The sequence below is a fragment of the Hemicordylus capensis genome, chromosome 5 (genome assembly GCF_027244095.1).
Source record: "Hemicordylus capensis ecotype Gifberg chromosome 5, rHemCap1.1.pri, whole genome shotgun sequence".
NCBI classification, from domain to species: Eukaryota; Metazoa; Chordata; class Lepidosauria; order Squamata; family Cordylidae; genus Hemicordylus; species Hemicordylus capensis.
The window spans coordinates 182130118-182151317 of NC_069661.1; the positions used below are offsets into that span (position 1 = coordinate 182130118).

At 40.6% G+C, this 21200-nt stretch overlaps 1 protein-coding gene and 1 long non-coding RNA gene across 11 annotated transcripts in view; one reads left to right on the forward strand and one right to left on the reverse strand.

Annotated features, from left to right (window-relative positions):
* AMIGO2 (adhesion molecule with Ig like domain 2) overlaps positions 1-16164 on the reverse strand; it is a 101283-nt gene extending 85119 nt beyond the window's left edge. For 4 of the 10 annotated variants that reach the window (XR_008308656.1, XM_053256402.1, XM_053256408.1 and 1 more), the window contains exon 1: positions 2257-2391. The gene's annotated coding sequence lies outside the window, so the exon portion shown is untranslated. Of the gene's footprint in view, positions 1-2224; positions 2392-14804; positions 14852-15528; positions 15548-16094 lie in introns of those variants that run through there. The other 6 variants (XM_053256414.1, XM_053256405.1, XM_053256410.1 and 3 more) reach the window with 3 other exon arrangements.
* On the forward strand, positions 15826-17606 carry LOC128327528 (uncharacterized). Its single transcript, XR_008308657.1, has 2 exons — positions 15826-16016; positions 16991-17606. It is a non-coding gene; the product is annotated as an uncharacterized LOC128327528 (long non-coding RNA).
* Positions 17607-21200: the final 3594 nt, after the last annotated feature.

Below are 21200 nucleotides of genomic sequence, written 5' to 3' on the forward strand. Positions count from 1 at the left end.
CAATCTAAAAAGAAACATAAGATAGACACCAGCAACAGTCACTGGAGGTACTGTGCTGGGGGTGGATAGGGCCAGTTACTCTCCCCCTGCTAAATAAAGAGAATCACCACGTTAAAAAGTGCCTCTTTGCCACGTTAGCAGGTAACAAGGGTCACCTGTACTTTTTGGCCTACTTTTCATAGGTATCTCCAAAACTATTTCTGAACAGGATTGCCAATTTGCAGCAATGTTTTATTTTTTAAAAAAATGGAATTACAGTATATGCATGTAGGTATAAAATATGTTAAATAAATAAATAAAACAAATGTCTTTGTGATGATGGGCAAAGCTTCAATCAAGGGTGCAGAAACAACAAGAGGCAATTTTATATAATTTATATAATTGTTGCTATACTCATTTGTATGTTTTTCACATATATATCTAAAAATAAAATGCAAATCTAGTTAATGATCTAAGAGTTTTCAAAAATTGCTTGCATATATTATCCGAATATTTTTCAGCAGACACCATGTTCCAAATGGACATTGGTTGAACATAATATGAAAATGAATGGTGAACTGAAGAGCAACGAATTATACTGCTGAGCAAAAGTTCTATTTGGGAATGATAAATAGGATGTTGACCTTTACGTAAATGAATGTTTTAGTGCCCTTTAATGACCTTTTCCTCTAAAACTTCACACTCCAGTAGGAAATGTATAGTATGGGGGAAATGCCATGTCAAATTTTCCCCAAAATTAAGCATTGTAGGCACATAAAAGAAAAGTCTTCCAACCCACAAAGCAATTTCCATCGATTTATGATTTCAAGAGAAAATATTTAATAGGGCTGGGCATTGGGTTAAATGCTCAGATTGGTTCTGTTCATTTTGCGTTGACTAGAAGTAATCACAATTTTTTGTTCATATCCATGGGGACTCCTGAGCTCTTATTGGACAAGAAACTCTATGCCAAATGTTACATTTATTAGAGTGACTTTTATCCAGAATGATATACATTTATACTAGCTGAGGAAGGCCCACAAAATACTGTCCTTGTACTTTTCCTTTCTGTTGCTGCTTCCACTTAGCTGTTTCATGCAGCCAGCAATGCTAGACAGTACGAAAGGAGAGTGAGTGTTCTAAGTCGTGTGCTGAACTCATGGGGATTTGAAGGTGAATTTTTATATGGAAAAATCACACGAGATGGCATTTACCTCTCCATTTTTGGTGTACAATATTTTTAAATGCATATTGGATTCAGAACCTGCATACTGAGTAACAGAGGCAAATCAGGATAGCAAACATCATTTTGCCCCTTCCGATTACTGTATCATTGCAGAAATTCCATATGATATCCTAACTTTCTGGAACATTTTATTCTTTTCTGTTTTTCAGATAATTTCCTCCCCCGCCCCCCGGCACCCCCAGACAGTATTCCCTTTTTCTATATTTAACATAGGCATCCCTTTTTTAAAATAAAAGAGGCAGTTTTTATCCCTAGCATCTCTGCTTAAGGGAGAATGAAAACTTTTAAACCACTTAAAGGCCCTGTGTAATGGTGGATTCTCGCAACACCATTGCCATGGCAACCAACTTCTTGCCTCCAGTGCCATATGAGTAGGTTGTCATATGTGGGTTGATGGTATTATTATCATTATCATTATTATTCTATTTACACACAGTCTACCAGATGTTATTGACTGTATTTGGTACTTTAATTATTGGGCCCTTTCGAAGGGTCTAGGATTACTAAAGAAACATTAAAGATATTGTCGTAGTAGTCATGCTGTCCTGAGTAGTGTGGCCTTCTGTAGTTGATGTGTTGAAATTTTATTGATGCCAAGGTGTTGAGATGGTGTTTAAGATCTTTTGGTACTGCACCAATTATTATTTCTTTTGGTACTGCACTAATAATAATAAATAGTAGTAGTAGTAGTAGTAGTAATAGTAATAGTAGAAGAACAACTCTGTGCATCTTAAGCTGGCATACTGTTGAAAGGACTCAACAAGATTACCAAAGAGTTTTGTATGCTGAAAGACAATGTACAAAGAGTTCTTACAAGCTGCCAGTCTTCACACTTTTTTTTTTGTATTGTATATTACACCAACAGCTGGAAGTCAGCTGCATAAGTTGCTGCCACCACACAAGGAATGGTCATGAGAACCAACCATAAACCCACTAACTGGGTAAAGAAGCACTTTTTAAAAAGTGGTGACTGTCTTATATTTCGAAGGGAAAGAATACCTGGGAAGAGTATCAATTTGATTTGTGTTTACCATGCAGGTTTATGAAGGTGTAGCAAGAGCTCCGTCCTCTTAAGCAGCTGGGAAACTAACTGTTCATGAGGCTTGCTGTGCAGCACTGGACCGGAGGAAGGAAAAGGACAGTTCTGCAATGACAGCAAGGAGGCTCTCAACAGTTCTGAATGTTGGAGGTCTCCTGCTTCCATTACGGAACTCCTCTGACAATGCCTGGCAGAGGACACTTTGTTCTGATGCATACGTCAGAACAACACTCTGCCCTACTATATGACTAGCTAGCTATATGACAATAAGTCATGTAGTCATATAGATCAAACAGTATGATTAATGAAGTCCCATCTTAAAGTTAAATCTATGGATATTAAACATGAACATAATTGGGAGTGATATTAAAATATTAAAACAATTAATATTAAATATAATATTAAAAGGCCAATCTGTGCTAATGGCTCTGCTGTATAAGGAATATCTTAAAGGTAAGGGTGCCCTAATGTGTATGCAGAGCAAAATATACAGCCTTCCCCATTTACTCCCTGCCCCCCAAAATCAGCTCTGCACGTGCAAATGATGTGTTCATGGATTTGCTTTCTCCATGGAAGTCGACAGAGGTTAACATCTGGAAGTCGACATAGGTTAACATCTGGATGATAACCTATTTCCAACTTCAACCCAAATTCTGACAAAAGATGTTACATGTTGTCATGAATGAGGATCGTCATGTTCAGCCTGAACCTGCGTAGAGGAGGAACTCCAGGAGTAAGCTGACAGCTGATGATGCCCCCACATGCTCATGCACTCCTTGCTCTTCCTGCACACAACCTTTGTCTACAGAGCCTAGCACTGGACACAGGATAGTGTCTCCCTGCATTGCAGCATCCTTGTCAGCCTGGGTTCTAGAATATGGGAAGAAACATTGTCTGGCTTCTGCACTTGCCCTCTGCAGTGCATCCCCCACAAAGTGGCTTAATGATGGGCTTAGCATAATATGTAATTTGGCTCTTGGTGTAGACAAACAACAGGTGTGGCAATTACGATGAACAAAAAACTCAGATGCAGACACAAAAGAGGGCTGCGCCAGAACACTCAAGAAAATGAGTTTTAAAAAATAGTGTGTACGAAAGCTGAATATAGTAAGCTGCACCAAGCCCCAAATATCTACATGTTTTCAAATTGAATCGCTCTTTTCAGGAGAAATTAAATTACTCAGGTTGGCTGAGTAATTAGTTAGCTTAGCCGCATTTGGAGACAGAAGCTCCTGCATGAATAGCAACTTAAACTAAACTAGTTTGCTGTTTATTTCTAATTGCTGTGTAATTTTCCCATGAATAAGCAAGGTTCCATTAGGCTTGGTGCAGCTTATCAAAGCCAGCTTTTGTACACATTAGCTTTCCCTCTTACTTTCTTAGGAAAGTAGGAGACCATTTGTATGTATGGTCACCTATGTAAGTAGGCGTATGTATGTCCATTTGTATACAAGGTGGCCACTTGTATTCACAAATCAATTGATGTTCTCCTATTAGAATTCAATGTATTTATCTCTGTTGCACATTCCTGTCTGTTTTGATTGTCTCTGTGCGTGTGTGTTTACCATGCTTTTGTTTCACACATAATGTGGAACTGTGCATCTAAAGAACCTGCAGTTCTGTTCTTCGGTCCGAATTTGGATGTAACAGAGAGAGTCCTTTCTTCAGGCAGCGAGACTGCAGAGTAGAGGGAACTGGCTGTGCAGGCTTCCTTCTTGACTGAAGGACAGCCTGTACAGACAGACAATCAAGGCTAGATTTGAGGGAGGAGCTTCCTCCCTCAATTCCAGTTGAAGGGGACACAGCCTGAGGTTCTGCATTAGGACATACCACTGGCTGTGTCCAACCTCGGGTTGTGGTGATGAAACACACTACAACCTTAGTGTTCTGATTGTAGGGATGTGCTCAAAGCATTTTGGTACTTCTCTTTCCAGGTGCTGAAAAGCTTCAAGCTGCCGCAGCCAAATCATTTCAGCTAGGGGCAAGCAGGTTGTTTAAGAGGAGGAAGGCAGGTCTTACCTAGCCCTTCACTGCAGCTCTGCTGCCCCCTGCTGCCCCAGAGCAGTGCTGCTCGTATGAAGCAGCTGGGCTCTCTGTTTGCCAGCTTATTTGCTTAGGAACAGGAAGTTCCCTGTTCCCAGGAAGAAATGGCATCTGAGCATGTGTGAACGTGATCTTGAGTGGTCAGCAACATGGAGCACCTGTCTTCCTCCTTTTAAAGTGCCCACTCTCCACTGCCCCGGATGTGCACGAAATGCTTTGTGCACATCCCTATCAGATTGGAGTTCTAAATCTGAAACCTCAGATTCGTTGCCAAGCCAAACTCCAATTGCTCACATTTGTACATAAATGCTCACAGAACCTCTAGCCCTTCAACTGCGGTTCTGCGTTACGTGCAAATGCAGCCTTTCTCTCTCTTCTTGCCTGCAGCATCCTTACCTCTATGTTTATGTATCTATGTTGGTTTCTTGGGGTGGAGTCAGTCTTCAGTTCTGTTGATTGGTTGTTTTATCAGTTCAGTTAGTTTTGGTCTCCCTCTGTTATCCCTCTGTTACCTTGTTAGCTAGTGTTAATAAATAATAAATAATAAAGATGTTTCTGCAATTAAATTTAAGCCTCTTGTTTAATTCCTTATAAATCAAGGAATCACTCTGCAACAACTATAGATTTTGACTCTTCCTCAGTTTAAATTACCCAGTTGTGTTGGCTGGATTTGAAGCTTAACGCTCTTGCCAGGGCTGTCTTTAGGGCATGGCAAGCAGGGTGACCTCCCCAGGCCCCACTCTTTTAACTCCCATTAGAATTATATCTTATATTTCTTTTTAGATTGTGAGCCCTTGGGGGACAGAGATCCATCTTATTTATTTATTATTTTTCTGTGTAAACCTCCCTTTATGGAAGGGCAGTATAGAAATTGAATTAATAATAATAATAATAATAATTAATAATAATAATAATAAAATAATAATTAATAATTAACTCGAAGGGGGCCTCTCTAAGGACAGCCCCGGCTCTTGCTGACCCACAAGGCTATTATTTTGCTATTCAAGAACGTATTGAGCAATAAGTAAATGAATTATTTATTGTAGAAGGACTTTTGTTTTGCTATTGAAATCTATTCCTAGACACAAGTTGGAAAGGAATGGTGCGGGGGAGTAAAACCCAGTCCTTCTTATATAGTAGTAATCAGTGCTGGTATTTGAATTCAGTTTTCTGGCTAGCATGGAAATGAAGAAAAGAAAATCCAGCGTGTGATGCCAGTGTTATCCAAGATTCTGAGCCCATTTATAGAGTACAAGAGCTCTCCTCACTTCTTCACCACCAGAGTGTACAGGAAATATTTGGAAAGTAAGCCGCTTGCAGTTCCTATATCCCCTATATGGTCAAACTAAATATAACTTTTGGCATGACCTATGCAGGTCCATGTCCATACCCAGATCAGAAGACAGGATACATGAGCTCCAAAAGAGGCTGTTGAACCAGCAAAAGGCTCTTGCCAACTGAAGATCTTATATAGCCACCAAGATCCCTGTTCCTTCCTGGATATTCAGGTTAGACCTGCTCTACAGGAAGCACCTGAGCTGTCCTCCCTGTCCTTCAAGGGAGGCCCTTAGCACCCAGATGAGTGCTCTGCCTGCTGGAGTTCTAATGGAGGTGGTTCTAAGGACGGCACAATAACTTTGCTGCGGGCACCAGGTTCCCAGTGCTCCAGGTCTCCTCTGAGGGAGTGACCAGCTCTGGGTCTGAGGTATTCGATGGGCTGTTTGTGGGTTTGGAAATTCAGGCTGGGGCAGGCTCCTCCTTCTCTTCCTCCTCCTAGGATAGGATTTCCTCCAGGTCCGACACTGAATGCTTATATTTTGTTTGTAAAACTTTGTGTGTGTGTGTGTGTGTGCGCGCACGCACAGGGGAAGGGGGTTGATCCATATCAGCACCATGATGAGAGGAGGGGAGCAGGAGTTCAACTTTTGCCCCTGCCATGGTCCCAATCTGTTGAGCCCCACCATGCATGTTACGTGAACAGAGAGGAAAACTCCCATTGGTCTTGTGCCTAGTTTATAAAATAATCTGGAAGAACTACAGTATGCTATTTTCTTGCTGTCATATCCTAAGGAAAGCTTTAACACAATTCTGTTAGGCTATTCACACGAGCATGCAAAACCAGGCTAAGGGAGCTCAGCCCGGTCTTGAAAGCTTGTGTGAACAACTGGGATCACACCTGATCCTGGTGGCTACATGGCGGAAAACTCGCCAAAGAAGCCACCTGGTTAACGAGGTTAAGAGAACAAGCACTCCCTTAACCTCATTTTTTTGATCGTGTGTCAGCCACAGCTGCTTGCAGCCATGGCTAGCACACTCAGGGGTGGGAGGAGGTCCCAGTAATGCACCGTTCACTCACACGGTGCATTATTCGGACTGCTGGGGGTGGGGTGATGCACATTGGCACATCCTGGCACCCCAACCCCGGAGCTGCCAGGCAAACTGCAGGGGAAGCTGCTGCTTGTCTGGGCAGGCAATCTGCCTGCCCAGGGAAGGAAACGTTATTGTTTGCAGCAAAGATAAGCTTAACCCTCCTTCCCTGCAGAAAGCCCGCAATCTCTTCTCACTGATCTGAGAAGAGTTCTTGTATTTTGGTCTCTAAAGGGCTGCAGCTATCTGCAGGTTATATGAATATATTGCTCTCCATTTCCCAGAAGAGGGTTTTCCTTTGATGCAAGCTACCTCTTTGAGCCCAGGGCACTGTTTTTATCCCCCACCCTAAATATGCCATCAGAAGCAATTAAAGTAACGATATACTTTAGAAAATGCTTTTGTAATTCGAATGCCTCTCTTTTTATTAACCATGCAGAGTTTTTATGGGATATACGTTTTCATTACACAGTCCAGTGCACACTGATGCCACCAAAAATGGGGTGTGTGTGTAAATTACATATTTTGGAGGAAAATTCAGCAAGTTAGTCTATTTCTGCTTGGGGAACTTTTCATGTTATGCTACTTTTTCTTTTTCTTTTAAATTTAAGATACAGCACAGTAGGACCTTCCATGTGCTATTGAAATGAATTAGGAATGTGCAGAAACACATCCTCACATTATTGTAGTCTGATTATGAAAGTTCCTGATTGTGGCCAAGATCATTATGCATTATGATATTTACTTAATACAACCAGAATTGTCTTGTATCCTAAATTGACATTTTCTTTTGGAAATCCAAGCATCATTCATTTTTGTTTTTTAAAACATTCCAGTTTCAAGAGGCTTTTAAATTTTTCATTTTTAAAAAGAGATTTACTAAAGGAAGTCTTTAAACTACAAAAACCTGAGACATGAGAACAGCCTTGAATGGTTGACCAGATCAGGTTTTTAATTCTCATTCTTTTAATACACCCACTTTCCATTTTACCTGGATTCCAGCCCCCACCGAGCTTTCCCCCTCTCATATTTTCCCCCAATTTAAATTGCTCAATTCACAGTATAAATTTTGAAGGTTAAAATAAATAAATAAATAAATAAATTACATGATTGATCCCCCCCCCCGCCCCAAAGCTGTGCAAATCAGAAGGCAAACATAATTACATTTTTGTTGGTGCAGCTGTTCTGTGCAAAATGCAAAAAACCAACATTCAGTGAGTGAGCAACAGTAGAGTACAGCTGCTGGGTAGGAATTACGATGGAAATGTTGTTGGGTATTGCAAAGGTTAGCCAAAAAGTAGAAAAGTGGTAATGAGAACAAATGTATTAAAACGCAAAAAAAGGAAATGAGTAAGGTGATGAAGGAGAAGTTTCTGAGAGAATCTAAATCAGTGTTGATTCTAATATTCTCTTTGAATCTTGCAGCTACCTACATATCATTCATTTTCCCGACACTCTTCACAGTTACTTCACATGTTTTGTTGTGATATTTGAAAGAGATTGAATCAAACATCTTACATTTCTAATATTCTCAATGTACCTACAATTATTACGAACATAAGAACAGCCCTGCTGGAGCAGACTCAAGGCCTATCTAGTCCAGCATCCTGTTTCACACAGTGGCCCACCAGATGCCTCCGAGAAGTCCACAGGCAAGGGGTGAGGGCTTGCCCCTTCTCCTGCCGTTGCTGCCCTCTCCTGCATTTACAATGTACTCTGCCATATAATCTTCAACCTGATTTTTAAAAAGAAAAATCTCTTAGTTTTTCTTTTGAACATCTCTACATAAGTAGGCTATGTGTCAGCTTCTTTTTGTGACTGATACTCAGCTGTGGTTGCGTATGACTGGATTGAACAGAGGCATACATTTTTCATTTCAGAACCATATTCATTTGCAGAGCCGCAATTGCTGGTCATTTTTGTGCCCATTTGTTTTGGACCAATTCAGAGGGCTATGATTCATTTTCAGAATCCCATTCCCTTTCTGTTTTTTTTTTAAAAAATATTAGGAAGTTGTACATTTCCATGTTTGTTGTTATTGCTGCGGTGCAGAACTGCCTCTTGGCTATCTTGAATACCCATAATTTCCTTTGAGATCAGTGTCATCCTAGGGCAGTGTGGGTAAAAAGGAAAAAAGACCTTGCTCTGAAAAATGGCAGCCCTACATTTCGACTTCTGCTGTTACTGACACACCAAGTAAATAAAAGTAAGACTTTACTACACACACACACACACACACACACACACACACACACACAAAATTATTGGCAACTCCATTAATGCCAATTCATGCTATGTGTCCTTGTTTAGAAAACAAACGCATATCCCTAGAATGAAATGTTTATGGTTCATAAATGTGCTATTTTTGAATGTTTATTCCAGTTAGTTGGTATTTTATGTATAGCAAATTAGGCCTACTTATGTTTTATTTTTCCTTCTTAATATATGTTTGCATTAAGGAATATTGTGCATTACATGTTTGTGTTTGAAAACATCTAGTTATATCAACTAAATTCATGCATCCAAAGTTCTGCAGGTATTTGTGGTGCCCAAAGCACAGACTTGTAGAAGTGTCTAATGATACTGAAGTAAACAAGGAAGTCCTTGTTCATGAAGAGCTCTGTGGATACACTTGCAGCCCTGGTGTGGACAGTTGATCTGCTGGAGTGCTGCTTTTATCATTTGTTGGCACCAGTGATGGTCAGCCGCAACCCAGAATACATTGCCAGTGGGAATTGGGCTGACTTTTTCCCAACTTCCTCAGCCATGTATCATGCTTCTTTTAAATATTTCAAACATCAAATGCTAGATGTATTCAAATAAAAAAAGGTTAAGTGTGATTAAGGAGGGGAACAATTTTTGCCAATCCTTCTTTCCCCCTGCACTGTCTGAACACCATACTTCTTGTTCTGGAATAGCTCCCATCTCACAGGAGATTATTTTGGGAGGTATGGGGGAGGTGCACGAGAGGTGCAGGGAGTAGTTGTGCTAAAGATGGGTGGGAAAGCTTGCTTACATGAGCATCCTTCTGCTTGTGCTCCTTAGAATCCAACTTACTGTAAGGAACTTTCTGTGCAATGGTTGGTGTATTATCTGTCCAAAACTATTTTTCCCTTTAGCGAGTAGATGAGGATAAATAAATTTGCAAAAACATGTGAAGTCCTATTCAGATGTGTGTTTTTTAAAGTAGTGATATTGTACTCACACGCAGCATCCTGAGAGCTCTGCCCTTGTGCCAACATGCTCAGAAGCCCCTGTCTCCTATTGTATACACTGAGCTTTCCGCTCATGGAAAGAATCTGAATCGATCAACAGTTATAGCACCTGCCTACTCAGATAAGTGCTGTGAGTGTGGACAGCAGGTAGGTGCATGAGTACAGTGTAGAAGATCAGGAGTAGCTACAATAGAATTCTTAGTAATATGTATATTAAAAAAATAGAAATATAGCATATGCAAGTTAAAATTCTGGTCAGAACTGATCACACCTGATCCATGTAATACTTGAAAATTACCAACAAAAGCTTTATAATACATAGAAGTTTTCATAAAAGCTTGTTAATACATACAACAATAAATATCCTAAAAGTCTTAATAGTGTATAAGCTTTCAATGGCTAGTAGAAAACAATAACTCTCATGACTGTCCTCAGTATAAAAAGTCCTCAAATAAGTCTTGACTATGTCAAGTCATGACACATTTTGACCAATGGTCTTCCTCAGTGAACTTTCCCACTTAGGATTCACAGGAGGACATGCAACTCCATTTTTTTTTAAAAAAAATAGCCTAATCTTTTATAATTGATAATATCCCTTGCTTTGTTACTATTAGGGATGTGTACAAATTGATTTTTTGATTCGATTTGTGCCCCAAACAAATCACCCCTGATTTGTTTTATATCCAAATCTACCCCCTCCAAATCACTCCAGATTCAATTTGTATTTGCTTTGCTTTGATATGGATTTGGACTGATTCAGACCACTTAACAAGGTCCTAGGGGGCACCAAATTTGAGTGGTGGGTAGGTCCCCATGGGTGCCACCTATCACCCAAATTTCAAGTCAGTGTGACACTTGATTGATTTTTAATGAACTTTTAAAAAAGGTTTTTACTGATTTTGAACATTTACACTACAGGAAACAATGGGGATTTGAAGTTGCCATATTCTAACCCTAACACGGATTCCCAGCTTTATTATTATTATTTTTTTTAAAAAGCTAAGCTCTACTCTAGCCCTTGTAGAAGTGGAGTTATGGAGCAAAATGTGCAGTCATTATTTTTCAAGTGTTTGGATTCTTTGGTGTATAATAATGTTTCCTCATAATGAATCCCTATGAGGATTCATTGCACACCTTCATTTCTTCTGTTCATTTTGACTGTCACTGGACAGTGCCAACTGTCAACTGCCATGTGCCAATTACACACCCACACACCCACACACTAGGGTACTCAGTTTATTTTTAAGGTATTTTTGAAGTGTTTAGATTCTTCGGTGTCTTCATTACACAGCTTCATTTCTTCTGTTCATTTTGACCCCACTGCTTTGCAGGTGGGGGTGGGGAATTAGTGGCATCCCATGTTCCAGCCCCGCAACCCACAAGCCACTGGGTACTCAATTTATATTTTATGAATTTTTGAGATGTTTAGACTCTTTGATGTGTAATGAATCCTCATAGGGATTCATTATGAGGAAATGTTATAGACACCAAAGAGCCTAAACACTTGGTGGGGGGGGGACCTAGAACATAAAATGAGTAGTACCCCACTGCTTTGCTGGTGGGAGTGGGGTGTAGTTGGCATATGGCAGTTGACAGGTGGCACTGTCGAAAAGACAGTCAAAATGAATAGAGGAAATGAAAGTGTGTAATGAATCCTCATAGGGATTCATTAAAGGAAAGTTGTTATACACCAAAGAATCCAAACACTTGAAAAATAGTGACCACACATTTTGCTCCATAACTCCACTTCTACAAGGGCTAGAGCTTAGCTTTTTAAAAAAATGAAAGCTGGGAATCTGGGGGAATTAATAGGAGGGATCCAAATCTCAAATCAATTCAAATTGAATCAGGCGTGATTCGATTTGTACCTGAATCTAGCCAATGGACCACAGGGGTGATTTGTTTTGTCTCCAAATCACCCAAATCAGCTAGATTTGAGTACAAAACGATTGTACCCAAATCAATTTGCACATCCATAGTTACCATACATGATTCCTTATAGGATAAGTAAAAGGGCACAAATCTACCCTTCTAACCCAGCCACACATAATGTGCTCGAGGTAGGCCATGTTACAACTGACTATATAAAAATCAGCTGAAAGGACTTCGTAGCACAAAAGAGGATAAAAAACAACTGGTCAGACCAACTTGCAGGCCCTCTGTAATGAGCTTGAACGCCAGGCTTTTGATGGGTAAGCCCACTATATATTGAGAAGTAGTTCCATGATTTATTTAACTTTTATAATAAAGATTTAATATGTTATAGACAAAATGTCTGGAAGTAGACCACAAATATACACTATGAAACCCTTTCTGGGCTAGAAGGATAAGTTTGTGCCCATTTATTTATGTGGATCAAGTATTAACAATTCTTATCAGAATCTTAATATGCATATATTATTTCTCTCTCTTTTATATATACACATTACTAAGAATTACATTGTAGCTACTCCTGAGCTTTTACAGTCTTCTAGTTTTATTTCAGATCAGATTTTTTCTGTTTGTTAAGGTACAGGAGTATAGTGTTTCTCCTTTTTTAATATCTGCAGAGCGCTACAGAGATCTCCTTTACCTGGTACCATTATTTGCCTCTGAAACAGATTCTGAAGACCATGGCTTACATATGGCCTAATCTCATGTGTGTCTAAGAACATTTTGCAGAGGGGAAGGGGAAATTTTTTGACAATCTCCCTTCTGTCTGCTGCTCTCTCAATGTCTCCCAAAAATATGTCCCTGAAGGTTGGGGACCATCAAGGACAAATGACGGGGGCATTGATATCTGAAAAAAGAAGGATGGATTGGCGGAAATCACCCTCCCCTTCTTGCATTTTTGAAACGTTCTTAGGTGCATGTAATATTAGTTATGTGAGCAGTGGACTTTAGAATCTATATATGAGCCTTTGACCAGTGAGAGTCTGGTAGGAGTGCATTGAGGCTCCTAATTTAACAGTCTCAAAAGGAATACAAGGTAATCCACTAAGCTTAGTATCAAAATTGAAAATGGTTGCTAAAACTCTGCAGGTGGGCAAGGTTCACCCTGATGGAGAGAGCAGGGCCTGGACGAGGCAGCAGTTGGTGCTCGCTTTTAGATGCCAAAATAGCTGGGCTCACAAAGATAGTGAATAAATAGGATCTTTCAAGACCTGATATTTCTACTAACTGTTCACATCTCTCCATAGCTAATTACCAACTTAACCACAGCAGCCTTCATTCATAACTTTATTGAACCAATATCCTTCAGATCTGCTGCTAATTGTACCTCATAATTCAATTCTATCTATCCAGAAGACAAGAATTTAATTTAATACTAAGCTGTCTCATGAATGGCTTCAGGGCTTCAGATCCAGTGTCCATAGTATCTGGAGTCCAGTTTATTCTGGTCTTATCAAGCATTGACAGCCACACTGTCTATTCTGAATGATTAAAAGCATTTGCCTCATTTACTATGCCTACTTATTATTTAAGCCCATAATTTGTTCCACCTTCTTACTGCTTTTACAAATTCCTTAGAAGCTTGAGTGTGTGTGTGTGTGTGTGTGTGTGCGCCCGCGCGCACGCACACCAGATTCATCGGATGCAAATTGCCAACTTGTTACTTCCAGGCAAGTTCACCTCAATGGGAACAGAATGAAGTTATTTTTAATGAGTTATGTAGCACTGTTGTATGGCACTTTTTTGCACTAAATATCAATGTTGATAGATCATTTTTATAAAGTGAGGACTATGTAACCAATAAGGTATTATTAATTAGGGCTTTTGGTGTTCTCTTGGTTAGTCTAGGGAAATTATATATCGTTCCTATATCTATATCTATATCTATATCTATATCTGTATCTCTCTCTCTCTCTCTCTCTCTCTCTCTCTCCATATATATATATATATATAATATGTAATTACACAATTTATGTGAAACACAGCCATGTTTTTAACGTTTATGTTACCTTTCTAAAAGTGATTATATTAATAACATAAAACTAGAGGCAAACAGAAGGTATTATCTCATCACAATCCCACCGTATCAACTTCATAGTCAGGCTTTTAAGCTCTGGCTAGCCTAGTTCTCTATACAGTATGTCAAATGTAGTTGATCTGATTTGAAGTATTCATGTAACAATATATAATCCACCCATAATCTCAGTGTAGTATTTTCCACTGCATGTTATTTTCCAATGATTCTTGCATTATTCTATTTTTAGTTGCAGTCAGGGGGGAAAGAGACCTAACCATGAAAAGAGCCAATTTCCATAAAAGCCAACATAGGGGGACAAAATCAAATTCGTAAAGAACATAAGAACAGCCCTGCTGGATCAATCAAGCATCCTGTTTCACACAGTGGCCCACCAATATAGTAAAGTTAAGCACATCTATGCCCCACTGATTTCAGTGCGATCCTTAAATATCTATTAAACTTCAACTTTCTTAACGTTGGCTGGATTAACTCAAAGTATTTTACATGGGAATTTCATCTTCGAAATACTTGGTACTTTGAAGAGCACTGCACAAAAAAGTAACAAAAAAACTGCTACTAATGGAAATCAGATCAACATGGTTATGCAAATAAGGTTATATCAACTTAGCAATATTCTTCTGTGAAATGATAACTCTCTGACTTCTGTCATAAAAATTATCAGCGTAATTAATTTCTTTTCAAGCAGCAATAATAGAAGAGCATTATAAATTAAAGGCTTTTAAATCTAAAAAATAAGGAAAAGAGATCATTTATATTAGGAAGAATGGGGGAAGAAATCCATACTGTGTTATAAGTAGTTGGCCCTTTTCTTTTCCAATAGCAATATTTCATCACATACATTCATCACAACCATTTAATAGGAGACCAAAATAGCATCACTGGCAGACAGTTAATATTTCAGTTTTGCCCACAATAATATATGACAGTTTCACTTGTTACACTGACCGTTATCTTTCATTTTCTGGACCATCATTTCCTCAGCCTTCGTTTATCTGGGAAGCAAGCAGTTAGATTTTTGTTGTTATTGACATAAACCAGGCTTGTTCTTCATGTATCATTAATAGCTATCTCCCAAACATCCTCACACCATCTGAATGTTAAGGACTTCGAAAATACAACTTTGGAAATGATCAGATTTTGAAACAATATTGCTGTTAGACATGTTTAGACCACAATTTTATTTTACATGTTCACAGCATTTTGAAGGAAAATCCCATACAACAAAGTATTTACGTTGTGAGATGAAAATCAATTTGTCACCTACATCTATGTTTGAATAAGGGTCACTTGTTTGGCAACTTCATTACTTTTAAATAGAGTATGTACAGCTCCTTCTATGAAGAAGGCACATGGCACTTAATTTTCTTTTTACAGGTAATGATTAGCTATCATGAAATCAGACAAACAGAAGGATCTGAAATTAAACATGGAACAATATATTGAATACACTCTTTCTTTTGTCTTTCACTTTATCTTTCCAGTCACTCAACACTGTAATTTACAGACTTAATTCCTCTTGGTAGAATGGTTAATATTTTAGTAGTTCAAGCAATAATATGTGTGATAGTTTGAGTGGGCAACATGTTCTACAGCATAACATGGGTGGTTCTGCAAAACTGCAGTTGCATGCATTCAGACATAACAGAGCTCCATCCTCTGCCCCACTTACCTCTGTTTTCGCATTATGTGCGAATGCGGCCAGAGGCTTACCATCTTTGAACCTAGAAGTAGCATATAGCCAACATAACTAGTAGCTATTGACCATTGTGCTTTTTGCCTTAATGAAAGAATGTATTAATATTTGCATGTGTCTTTCTGAAAGCAAAAGTAAGAAGGCTCCTTTTACTTGACTCATCTTTGGCTTAGCTGAAGTGCTTGCCATTTGGCAAGCTGACAGGCTTGGGATGGGACCTGACAATGTCCCTGTTGCCAGGCAACTGCTTTGTTGGGAACAGGGTGAGTGCTTGGAGAGGTGGCCAGAGAGAAATGCCATAGGCATGAAGGAGGTGCAATACTGGGCAGGTCTGCACTACCATCTCTATTATTATGGCTCCAGAAAGTGAATGAAAGCACAGTTATGGTGCCATCCATGTTCAGACATACGCTGCTGTCCTGTATCCTAGACAGGACATCTGATTCCCGGACTGTCCAAGCAGGGTAAGAGCTATAATTGGGTGGATAGTTCAAAGAGCCCAAGCTGCCCACCTCTTGAGAACAGCCTGGCTTACCCCTTACCCTCCCTGAAGTGCCAGCCTGGCTTCATTACCAACCAGCTTTGTTGTGGGCTGGGTATTTTCTTCATTCTCTCTGTCACTCTGAGAACAAAGAAAACACTCAGCCCGGACTTTGTTGCCAGCTGAGAAATGAGCTCGGCAGGGCCACACAGGCTCTTCTGGGTTCTGGCCACGCCCCCTGCATGTGACATCACACACAGAGTATGTTGCTAGTGCATACAAGGAACCGCAGGGGAGAAGGAAGAACATGAGCACACACTTCCCTAGCCATGAGCCTGTCTCCAGGCCAATCATGGGCATTTGGCAACCCTAAGTCCTTTCCTATTTTCTGAGCAGCTGAATAATAAAATTACAGGTTTTTTTGCTGAGCTAAATGTGCTCCATCTTGGAGGAGGCAGGAGAAGTGGGCATCCAGCACCTCTTTGTGTGCCCAGAAACTAACTAGCAAAGCAATGTGGCCAGCACTGTTTCTTCTGACCATGGACATCCATGCTGCAGAATGGCTTCATAAATTTACTTTTAAGAAAGTTATAAGCTTTTCTTAACACACTTTTAATTGTTATGGCTTCAGGTTGCATTTTCATATATTACCTTGGTACTATTTGCAATACTCAAAATGCATAAATCATTAGATTTTTGTTTCATTTCCTCAGTGTATATTATTATATATTCACATTCTTCAACAGCAGTCTCTTACTTGGAATGGGAAATATGAGTTCAGCATGTTTTACAGATCTAATTTTTGCTTTAAAAAATTATTAGTTTACCCGCCCAAAAAGAGCGAAGAAGCTCTGTTGATACCACTACATCAGCAATCTGTTCTCCAACTATCTGAAGTCTGGTAAACCAGATTATCCAAATGGTCTTGATATGTCTTTCCCATTGCTTTTTCAACAGCTCTGGAATGAAAACCTGCAAAATTCATATACACAGAATTAGGAACTTCAGCCGAGTCTCAAATCAGTTGTGAAAGAGAAGTCAAAGATTTCCCGAGTCTGGAATGTTATCATCATCATTAGTTTCCGGATCTCTGTGTTTGCAAATGCCACGAGAAGTAATTATAAATTTTCCAGATGGAGGACATCATGCAGCAACTTACTAAAATGCAAGAACCTAATTAGCTGAAAATGTAGCGTGATACATTCAAGAAGCCTCCCATCAGCAACCAGCCACTCTGCAAGAGATGGGGGAGTAATAAGGGAGGGAGCCATCCTTTGATCCATTTGCATTTCAGATTTATTCTGTTAAGTCACCTTGAGGTTTTTTTGTTGAAAAGGGAAGGCAGGATAACAATAATAATGGAGGAGGAAGAGGAATTGAAATCGATGCCTCTATATAAGCCAAATGGATCAGTACTTGTACCCTATAAAAATATACATGATGTTGATTTTTCATTCCTCCTTGGTATAAGATGATAGCAGCATTACCAAATGTAATTTGGCTCTTAAAGCACATCACATCTAAAGACATCAAACTGCAAAAGTGGAATAAATATTTGCAAGTCACACAGTCACTTAAACTGGAGATTGTGAAAAGTTTATGGTTATGATTAACACTCAATAAAGGGAAAACAGACTGAAGTTGAATCCAAATAAGACAGAGGTACTGATTTGGTGGGGGAAGGGGTGTGTGTGTGTGTGTGAAGACTCGAGACCTGTTCTCAATGGGGTTACCTTTTGAGAATCTGCCTCTTCTCAATGGGGTTACCCTTTCCCCGGGAAAGATCAGGTACATAGCTTGGGAGTGTTCCTGGATCCAAAAATCTCTTGGGTTTCTCAGGTTGATGCAGTGGTCATGAGCACTTTTTATCAGCTTGGGCTGATACGTCAGCTATGCCCATTTCTGGAGATAAATGACCTTAAAATAATAGTACGTATGCTGGTATCATCCAGGCTTGACTATTGTAATGCACTCTACATGGGGCTGCCTTTGTACGTAGTCCGCAAACTACAACTGATAAAGAATGTGGCAGCCAGATTGGTCTCTGGGACAATCTGAAGGGACCATATAACATCACTTCTGAAAGAATTACATGGCTGCCAATGCTTCCAAGTGAAATACAAAGTGCTGGTCATTACCTATAAAGCCCTGAATGGCTTAGGTCCAGTGTTCCGTCTAACAGGAATTCTATCTATCTATCTATCTATCTATCTATCTATCTATCTATCTATCTATCTATCTATCTATCTATCTACATTTATATCCTGCTCTTTCTCCAAGAAGCCCAGAGCGGTGTACTACATACTTAAGTTTCTCCTCACAACAACGCTGTGAAGTAGGTTAGGCTGAGAGAGAAGTGACTGGCCCAGACTTACCCAGCAAGTATCAAGAATTCCCAGATGTTGTTGACTACAACACTCATAAAGCCCAGCCAAAGGCCATTGCAGCTGCGGATGCTGGGAGTTGTAGTCAACAACATCTGGGATTCCCTACAGAGGGAACACTGCTTAGTTAGGTCCAGGAAGTGCAAAGCCGGTTCGAGTCAAATAGAGGTTAACTCTAACCGGCCCTGTTCGAGTGGCTCAAGTTCAAACTGGACTGGCCCCCGAAAAGAGGGGGCCAGTCCAAGTTTGAACCAGACCAAGACCAGTTTGAACCGGTTTGATGGTTCGCAGCGTGCGTGTGACGTATGCGGCGCGTGGGGATGGTGGCGCCAGGCGCGCGCGCGCCACGCCACGCACATGCGTGTTGGCTTGTAAGCTACTTCCGGGCAACGACGGGGGCCGGGGCGGCAGGGAAGAATGCTGCCGCCCTGAAAACTTGGATTTTAAAAGCAGCGCCGGAGGTGGAAGAGCGGTGGGAGGGGTAAGTTCTACCCCCCCGCCCTTAAAGGTAGCCACTCCCCCTGCCGGACCGGTCCGGATCCGGACCGGTTCCGAGGCCTCCAAAATGGCCTCCGGACCGGTCCGTGCACACCACTAAGCAGGGTGGGCAGAGGAAGGGGTGATGCAGGCTTGAGGGCGATGAGGGTAGCAAAAGGGGCCTACTCCGTAAGTTTCTAAAGTCCCCCTAGAGGTTGTTTCACATAGGTTCCTCCACTCGAGCCCAGCCAGGGAAGAAGGACCTCTTCTTCCCATAGTGGGGGTAGAGGAGGTGGGGGCCTTCCTGGTTAAACCACTCATGTGATTTTCTTTTTCCATTCTCAGTGTGTGCACTTGCTTTTGCTTTCTTTCTCTGGATCTCAGTGCACTGGACAGTGATCTGGTCTGACCAGGGGCATATCTAGGGTGGGGCAGGCAGGGCACGTGCCCCGGGTACCACTTGAAGGGGGGCGCCATTTTTAAAATTATTTTTTTTTAATAGCCGCCAAAAACAAAATGGCCACCACACATGCTCAAATGGCCTCTGTGAGGCCCTAGGCCAGGGGTGGGGAACCTTGGCACTCCAGCTGTTTTTGGACTACAACTCCTATTATCCCCAGCCACAGAGGCCAATAGCTAGGGATTATGGGAATTGTAGGCCAACATCTGCAGGAGTGCCAAGGTTCCCCATCCCTGCCCTAGGCCATACTAGGCCTCGCAGAGGCCTTTTGAGCATGCACGGTGGCCATTTGGTTTTCAGCAGCCTTTAAAAAAAAATTTAAAAATGGCCGCACATGCTAAAATGGTCCCTGCAAGGCCCTAGAGGCTAGCGGGGGAAGGGGTAACCTTTGCAGACCCCCCCCCGGCATTTACAAAGCCCACCAAATGGGCCACAGGTGTGTTTTTTTAAAATTTAATATAATATAAGTCACTGTACACATATTCAGATTGGCACTATGTACAGAGAATCAGGACTTGTGAATACCGAGCTGAAGCTTATGAGCTAGGATTGTATTCATTTGCTCTTAGTTTTTTTCTTGTGATGAGTTAAATGTGATGTCTTAATAATATGGCTATTAATGGTATGTTTGTCTTTGAATCAGTGTGAAATCCTTAGTATTAAGGCCCACTGGGAGTTTCTTGCTCTCTTTCTCTCATTTTAACTGTCTTTCTGAAATACTAGAATGTATTCCAAGCAGTAACACAGTTTACTCTGCCTATCCTTTAATTATTTTCAGAATATTTGGGAAAAATCAAATTCTCCATTTATTTTTAAAACTTATGTAATAGTGATGCTACAATGCATAGTAGAGAATTAGACAGGCACTTCTGTTTAGTTTTCCAAGTACTCCTTCACATAGTATTTGAGTATTTCATGAGCCCCAGCATACTGAAATTTGTAGTTTTCCAGCATTTTTTGGTCTGGCTACGTCCACTGCTAAATAGTTCTTGAAATATTAAAAGATTAACGAGCTTGACTTGTATTTTTCAGCTGATATTATGGTAAAGTTATCTGAAAGATGGGTGTCAGATGTTTGGACACGGGGCGCAATTTCAGTGCTTGCCCTAGGCACTATTTCCCCTAGATATGCCTCTGGGTCTGACTATGTGCATTCTGCATGTATTCTCAGAGTCAGGGGCACTGGTGGGCCACTGTGTAAAAAAGGATGCTGGACTAGATAGGTCTTAGGCGTGATCCAGCAGGGCTGTTCTAATGTTCCTCTGTCAAAAGGGTGCCACCTGCTGCTGCTATTGCTATGCAATATTTTGTATATGTGTCCTTTGAAAGCAACTTGTGGCACTGATAATGATAGGTCATTGGGCACTGGGTAGGGCAGTGTGGCTAGCACAGAATCTGGGTCAATGATTCTTTAGTGGTCTGCTTTGTGCCATGTTCTGTGGGAGGGAGGATCCCCCTTTCAAAAAATTAATGTGTGTGAACTTCAGTGCTGTTTGGCTCTGCCATAGAGAATAATGTGAATTCTGTGAATTCTAATAACTGGCCCATTATTAAACCGGGTTGGGTGGTATGTCATGATGGGTATTACCTTCCACCAAACCTGCAAGGTAATCAGGCAATTGGACTATTTTAAATGAATTTTTGATTCCCTCCGCCCCCAGGGTCAATAGGTCATGAGTTGAACTGCTGATTATCCTGAAAAATAAAATAAAAAATTCATTAAAAATAGCCGGATTGCTTGGTTGCTTTGTGGGTTTGTTGGTAGGTAGAACCCATCATGACATACCACCCAACCCAACCCGTTTTGGTGTCCCTAGGCATTACCCATAGAGAATAAGGGGCATGT